Genomic DNA, 8,064 nt, shown 5'->3' on the forward strand with positions numbered 1-8,064 from the left:
TCTCCTGTTCCTTGGATGCTGCCTGACCTGCTGCGCTTTTCCAGCAACACATTTTCACCAGAGATAGCGGCTGGTCCCGCCTCTCCCGTGTTCTATCGTCTAAGACCTCCATGATAGAGGACAGGAACGACTGGGAGGCCATGCTGTCAGTTGGCTTCGAGTCATACCGACTGGCATAGAAGGATTTGCTGATCCTCATGATGTCAGCCTGAGATGACGTTACCGAGCCATCTTCTTCCTTCAGGCTGCTGAGCACGGCGCTATGTTTATGCACCTTCTGGAAGAAGAAACATGAGCACGTCTCATCCTGCTCCACTGAGCGGTTCCTGGAACAGAAGATTATCTTGGAGGCCTCCGAGGCAAAGAGCGAGGCTTGCTGGCCCTTCACCTCCTTTATTCTCCGTGACATCGACCTCCATCATCTGCAGCAGGAGCAGGTTCTGCATACTTTCCTGGAGTTGGGACAGTTTTCCCCGCCTCTCTCTCGCCTCCTGAACACCTTTGAGGATGAAGAACATCTTGATATTCCCTTTTACCATTTCCCACCTGTCTGCTGGAGACTCAAAGAGGGGTTTCATGGTTTTCTCCAACCTGTGTAATCCCTCTTGAGCTCCTCAATGTCTCCTGGGATCAACAGCTTTGTGTTCAGCTTCCACGTTCCCTTACCAGCCCGCTGCTCGTCCTATAGGTGACAGTCGGCCAGCAGGAGGCAGTGGTCAGAGAAGAACACCGGCTTGACCTCGGTGATCTGACCGAGAATGTTCGGGACACACAGGTAATCTATCCTTGAGCGGATAGACCTGTCTGCCCATGACCAGGTGTATCTGCGCTGCGCTCCGTCTGTAGGAGTGCTGAAGACGTTATGCAGCTTGGCATCTTTGAACGTTTCCATCCAGTTTCCTGTCCCCCGCCGCCGGATCATCCATCTGCATCAATGATACAGTTGAAGTCTCCGGCCAGAATGACCGGCCTGGATGTGGCCAGCAACAGTAGAAGCTGCTGTAGGACGGCTAACAGTTCGCTCTTACCCGCTGGGGCATATACATTAATTAGTCTCAGGGGAGTATTCCTGTATATGACGTCAGTGACGAGGAGACGCCCACCCACCACCTCCTTAACCTTGGAGATGGTGAAGTTGCCTCCTAGCAGCAGGATAGGTAAAAACAAGGACTGCAAGTGCTGGAAACCAGAGTCTAGATTAGAGTGGTGCTGGAAAAGCACAGCAGGTCAGGCAGCATCCGAGGAGCAGGAAAATCGACGTTTCGGGCAAAAGCCCTTCATCAGGAATAGTGGCAGGATGCCTGTAGAGTGGAGAGATAAATGAGAGAGGGGTGGGGGTGGGGAGAAAGTAGCATAGAGTACAATAGGTGAATGGGGGTGGGGATGGAGGTGATAGGTCAGAGAGGAGGATGGGGGAAGGTAGCAAAGAGTACAATGGATGAACGGGGGTGGGGATGAAGGTGATAGGTCAGAGAGAAGGGTGGAGTGGATAGGTGAAAAGGAAGATAGGCAGGTAGGACAGGTCATGAGGGAGGTGCTGAGCTGGAAGGTTGGAGCTGGGGTGTTGAAGAGCTTCAGGGCAGAGGAGATGACCTGGGGGTTGCAGTGAGAGAGAGAGAGATTCACAGATTCTTGTAGAGCGAGGAGTAAAACTTCTTCAAGGCAGGCATCCTTGCAAGAGGATTCGCAGTAGGGTTAAAATCAACCAGGTAAAAATAAGCAGGATACCCAGGCCAGAGGAGCGGTTATCATTGCCCCCCGACCAAACTGACGGCCCATGGACCCACAGGCTCAACCATCTCCTGTAACTGCTGAGGTGTGCTATCCCACACTCCTGCAGAAACAGGACATCGCTTAGCAGATTTAATGCTACGCACATTAATACTCACAATTTTTATCACCATTTTAACAGTTTATGAGGTTACCAGCATCCATTTGCCCCAGGTCCTACCTCTCTAGGGTAGCTGTCTGCATCCCCGTGGTGAATGCAAACTGCTGGACCCTCGCAGGGCTGAAGTAGCTGTCCGGCTCCACGCTGCAGTCATTTCCCCGCTCTGGTATCATCGGGCCGGGACCAGGGTCCCCACATTCCAGTTCTGTGTCTGACAGTGGGGCTGCCAGGGAATTGCTGCTCCCTGTTACCTGGAGCTGTGGGGCGATGGATACCTCCTGGTTCTCACCGGGTGGGGGGTGGTCTTTACCGGTAACCTCAGAGGGTCCGTCATTTCCTGTTTGGGAGGTGCTACCCTCCTTTCTCCCCACGGCGCTCTGTCTCTTCTTCTGGTGACGACCCTCCTTGCGCCTGTCTTCACCATCCAAAGAGCTGCCTGTATTCTCACCATGCAGCTGCCGTTTCCCCCTTTGATGGGAGGCTTTGGGGGCCTGGCAGGTTTTCCTCCTCCTGTTGTTTACAGGAATCCACTCCTCTGCCTCCTTGGTTCCCTCCTCCTCCATTGTCTCCGTCTGTCCTGTAGGAGCTTGGATCAGCTGCTGTACCTCCCCGCTGGCTGCTGTCTGCTCCGTTCCAGCTTGTCCTTCCTTCTGGGTGCCACCAGACACCGTTCCCCTGCTGGTTTGTGGTACCTTGCAAGTCTTTTGCGGTTCACAGCTTGCATTGCTACCTCCGGCCATCTATGTGTAGGGGGCAGCCCCATGTCTTGGGCAGGCCTTGCACATGTGGCCCACCTCTCCGCACAGATTACAGTTCTTCGTCTCTTTGCATTCTTTGGTCGAGTGACCCTCCTGCTTGCAGTTCCGACAAATAGTCACCTTACAATCCACAGCCATGTGGCCTGACCTCCCGCAGGTTCGGCACACTTTCGGATGCTCTGCGTATGTCAGGTAACGTCTGCTCCCTCCAATTGCGAAGCTGGAGGGTGGGTAGAGGATGTTCCCACTGGCGTCCACCCTCAGGGTTACCTTGACCTGCCGCTTGCTGGTACAGATCCCGAAAGGGTTGACCACATCGGTGCTTTCTCCCTCAACCTGGACGTATCTTCTTGGGAAGGTCAGGACGTCAGCTGCTGGGATGTGGGGGTTGTACATATAAATGGTGACAACCCGACTCCTCTGTGCAGGAAGCACACACAACGGGACCGCCGACATGATGGAGAACAGAGGCTCCCCTTCCTTCTCCTTGAAGACCCTGTGCTGTACCAGGCAGGAAGATCGCTGAGAGTCTCGCACTCCTCAGGGATACGATCGCCTATGTGCAGGACACGGGGGTGGACACCTGCCCCATCAGCGTGGACTAGGAGGAAGCCTTTGACAGGATATCGCATACGTATATGAGAGATATTCTCTCCAAAATGGGCTTTGGGGACGGAATCTGCAATTGGATCTGACTGCTCGACACCAACATTGTCAGTGCAGTCTCAATCAATGGGTGGGAATCAGACAACTGCCTAGTCAGATCTGGAGTCAAGCAGGGCTGCCCTCTCTCTCCTGCCTTGTTTGTGTGCTGCATAGAGCCATTTGCCAAGTCCATCAGGAAGGATACGAGCCTGAGAGGGGTAACTATTCCTCGCAGTGGGGGGCCTACAGGTTAAGGCCTCACTGTACGTGCATGACGTCGCCGTTTTCTGCTCAGATCTGATGTCCGTGCACAGACTCATGTGTATATGTGACCAGATCAAACGGGCCTCAGGGGCCAAGTAAACTGAGGCAAGAGCGAGGCCATGGTCTTCGGGAACTGGGCCGATCAATCCTCAATCCCCTTCACTGTCAGGAGTGTCCACCTGAAGGTGCTGGGTATTTGGTTCAGAGGGGCTGGGGTGTACGCCAAGTCTTGGGAGGGGTGGATCAGGAAAGTGAAGCAGAAACTCGGCAGCTGGGAGCAACGGTCGTTCTCCATCACGGGAAAAAACCTGGTCATCAGGTGTGAGGTACTGTCAGTTTTGTTATATGTGGCACAGGTTGGCCTATTCCCAGAACCTGTGCCATCGCAGTCACCCGGGCCATCTTCCATTTCATGTGGAGTTCAAAGATGGACTAGGTCCGAAGGGACACCATATATAAAGATCTGGGCAATGGGGGGAGAAACACTCTAATGGCTACCTTTGTGTGTGGCTGCATCAAGTTGTGCATGGATCCCCAGTACGCAAACACCAAGTGTCACTACATACTGAGGTTCTACCTGTCCCCGGTGTTGCGAAGGGCCTGGCCTCGCTTCCACGGAACACTCCAAGTAGTTGGACCATTCCGTATCACCTATCCTTCGTGCAGAAATTTATAAAGAAAAACACCTTTGACCATAAATTCATAGTTGGACCATTCCGTATCACCTGTCTTTCGTGCAGAAATTTATAAAGAAAAACACCTTTGACCACAAATTCATCAGGAGGTGATCAGCATGTAGTGTCCTTGAGACCCTTCAGGAAAAGGAGAGGGCGGATCCTGTTGAGCGGTTCCCTGGGCAGACTGTCAAAGTCATTTGGCAGAACGCCCCATTGCCAGAACTTTCAAACAAGCACCAAGACATGGCTTGGCTGGTGGTGAGAAGGGCTCTGCTGGTGAGATCCTTTGTGTGTGCCTGGACTCTCTGCCCCACTGCACGCTTCCCTCAAAGCAGCTGTGGAGGGGATGAAACTGTCACACACCTCCTTCTGGAATGTGCCTATGCAAAAGAAGTCTGGAGAGGAATGCAGTGGTGTTTGTTGAGGTTCGTCCCGAGCAGCTCCGTGCCGCAGGACTCCGTGTTTTACAGTCTGTTCCCTGGGACGCACACTGAGACGAACATCAACTGTATCTGGAGGATCATCAACTCAGTGAAAGACGCTCTTTGGTCTGCACGAAACCTGTTGATCTTCCAGCTGAGTTGACCCTGACTGAGTGTTGCAGACTGGCACATTCCAAGACTATGTGTTGAGGGACACGCTGAAGCTTGGGACAGCTGCCGCCAAGGCACGGTGGGGAAAGACCACCGTGTAAGGTCTGCCTGCCTAAGAAGAACAGGTGGTCCACTCAGTATTTGGGCTCCGCTTACACCTCAGCAAAATATCTGGATAGTCAATGTACAGATTAATTCCAATCTCTCTATGTAAAGAAATGGAATGTATACGTATGTATGGCATCACCAATTGTATAGATATCAAAATAATTTTATGAATAAAGTATATTTTTGAAATAATAAAATCAGTAGTAGCCGTGTGTACTATCAATAAGATGCACTGCAGCAATTCACCAAAGATCCTTAGACAGCGCCTTCCAAACCCATAACCACTTTCATTTAGAAGGACATGGGCAATATTTATATAGAAAACAGCACCACCTGCAAATTCCCCTCCAAGCCACTCACCATCCTGACTTGGAAATCCTTCAGTGTCGCTATGTAAGAATCCTGGAAATCCTCTACTAAGGGCATTATGGATCTAACTAGAACACATGGACTGCAGCAGCTCAAGAAAACAGGTCATTACCATCTTCTCCTGGGCAACTAGGAACAGGCAATAAATGCTGGCCCAGCCAGCGACACCCATGGTTCAAGGCTTCTGTGAAGTCAAATTTTTTACCTTTGTATCACTCGCCAATGAATCCTGTAGAGTTCTGGTTTGCCCTCAGTAATTAACTGATTTTAGGTGGTTCAAATCACCACCAGATCCCTGATTCTGACACTGAACTTATTTAGGGAACGTGAAATGAAGAAGGTAGTAGACAGGTGTTTCAGGGCAAAAGAATCTGTGTTTATTTAAATATGAAAGGTAAGTATTATACAAGAAATAGATTTTAAAAAACACTAAACAGTGAAATTAACACTATCAACTATACAGAGGACAGTAATTAAATACACTTCTAAAATGAATGCAGAATAAATAAAATTAGAAGCTAAACAGCAGTTTTAATCACAGAAACTTTAATCAGGCTTCCAACCCTTGTCACCCCCTGCCTTGCCCTCCATGCCAACTATGTTGGAAATTTTGGGATCTTGAGAGTTTTAGTTCACCACTGAGGAAAAAAAAACTGTTTTAAAGTGTGTCCAGTTGCTAAGATTCTTCCCATCGGTTCTCTTGATTCAGAATAGGCCTCTTGTTCAGATAGCGCTCGGTTTGCTTCTCCCCCTGTTGGATGTCCTTTGTAGTGATGATGCTCTTGGTTTGTCTTCCCAATTCAGCTTCTTTATCCGGTCTCTGTAGTTCTTAGTTCTGAAGCTGCTTATTGGATCTGGAATTCTATGAGGAAGCTGTTTCTTCAGAAGCTTGTTGTTGAAAAAGACTCTCCCCCAAGGTAAGATCAGACTGTGTCCCCTGTTATCTCCTCTCAAGTCTGTGTTTCCACTGTATTTCTGGTGTTCTCTTTGAGGTCAATTAGCCTTCTGATAGTTAGGAGTATGCATGAAAATATTTTGATTGAAGTTGAATGTTCAGTATCTCTGAGGCTTCATACAGCCTACATTGGGTAACTCGAGGTGTAAATGTTAGTTCTGGACCAGAGGTGTTAGGTTTGGTTAATTGTTCTCTTAGAGTGGAGGTGTAAATTAGTGAACATTTGTCCCAGAGACAAATCTGGCTCTGTGTATATTTGTTGCAGCATGAGCTCAGGATTTTGTCCATTATTTTAGATATTAAAAAAATTAATGCTCTTGTCCAGTATTTTAGATGATGGGGATTCTTGCATAATCCTACAATGATTGGGGGGGGGGGGATCTTTGATTATGTTGGTTGCTTTCCCGAGGCAGCGGGAAGTATAGATGGAGTCAATAGATTGAAGGCTGGTTTTATTACTGCTTTCTTTTTAAACATGATAATTAATTGATTAATTTGGAACTGTCCTTTTAGCACTACTTAAAAGCCATCTCTTAAATTAGAGCTGTCCTCAGCATCTTGTAAATTGCCAATTTCTTTGTAAGTGTGAAGTATAGAGTACTCACTGTGCTTCTGTATAGATTTATAACCTTTAACTTTGATTGTAGCACTTTAGTCTTGGTTCTAGTTGTAAGTTCAGCTTTAAACCTGAATAGATTGATGACTGTTAGGAAAGACTTTTCACAGCTTTCATACTGCTGTCACCATGTCATTCTTCGGCATCTACTTAATGTCATTACCCAACTGTCATGACAAACTTTGTGTGAATGATTGCCACTAAAGTGATGCAGTTTGTGGTTTTCTACATGTTAGCCCATGTAACATATCACAGTTTTGTTGATTTAAATATCTTGGAATTTACAATGCTAAATTTCACACGCATTCTGGTTTCTATCCTTACTATATTTTTTTAAAATTCTCTTGTGGGACGTGGGTATCACTGGCTAGCTAGCATTTATGGCCTATTCCTTATGACCCTTGAGAAGAAGGTTGTGCTGACTACATACATTTAGCTGACTGACTGAAGACTTTGATTCCAGGATACTGAGCGAGTAACTAAAGGCAAAATTAGATTCCTTTATACTTGAACATTGTGATGCCATATAATGGTCTTAAAATTACAGGCCTGTCTGGTTTGGAATATATGCTATAATACGACAACAGTGAACGATACATTAAGGAGATACAAGGTTCAATTCAAGGTTTATTTCAAGTTACCCAATCTTAGCAGGAGTACAGTAATCAAAAGTTTCCCTACCTTGGTTTTAAGAAATGGAAAAATCAAACAGGATTTCTTTTTACTAGTGATCCTCCAGTCATCATGGAAAATAGGGTGTGTGTGAATTTAGTCTGGGGGCAGGGTTGGACTTTGTTGTGTTGCAATCTCCATTGATTACACTCTCTTGGTCCTGAGATTTGAATGGATTTTATTGGGTAATAGAGCCAGATACTATACCTACATGCCAATTCATCAGATGTGGAGGATGGCAGAAAGAGAGTAAGTATTCACTATGGTTTGAGCCATATCAGCCCCTCATTCTAGAATATTCAACAACATGCTTGACTCTCATTTCTTGCTTCCTGAAAACAACTTCTCCATGTCTCAGTCTCCAATTATTTTCTGTCAAAAGGGACTGTATATATTAAAAATATTATTTTATAGAGAAGAACTTAAAAGGAAATAAAAATTGGGAGGACATACAATGATAAAGGTTAGGAAGATTTCTGTTTCTAAGAAGTATTGAGATGTTCGCTTGTGATGCCA

Source organism: Chiloscyllium plagiosum, unplaced genomic scaffold (assembly GCF_037043375.1).
Source record: "Chiloscyllium plagiosum isolate Xiang-an unplaced genomic scaffold, Cpla_swu_hap1 HiC_scaffold_30, whole genome shotgun sequence".
Classification (NCBI taxonomy): domain Eukaryota; kingdom Metazoa; phylum Chordata; class Chondrichthyes; order Orectolobiformes; family Hemiscylliidae; genus Chiloscyllium; species Chiloscyllium plagiosum.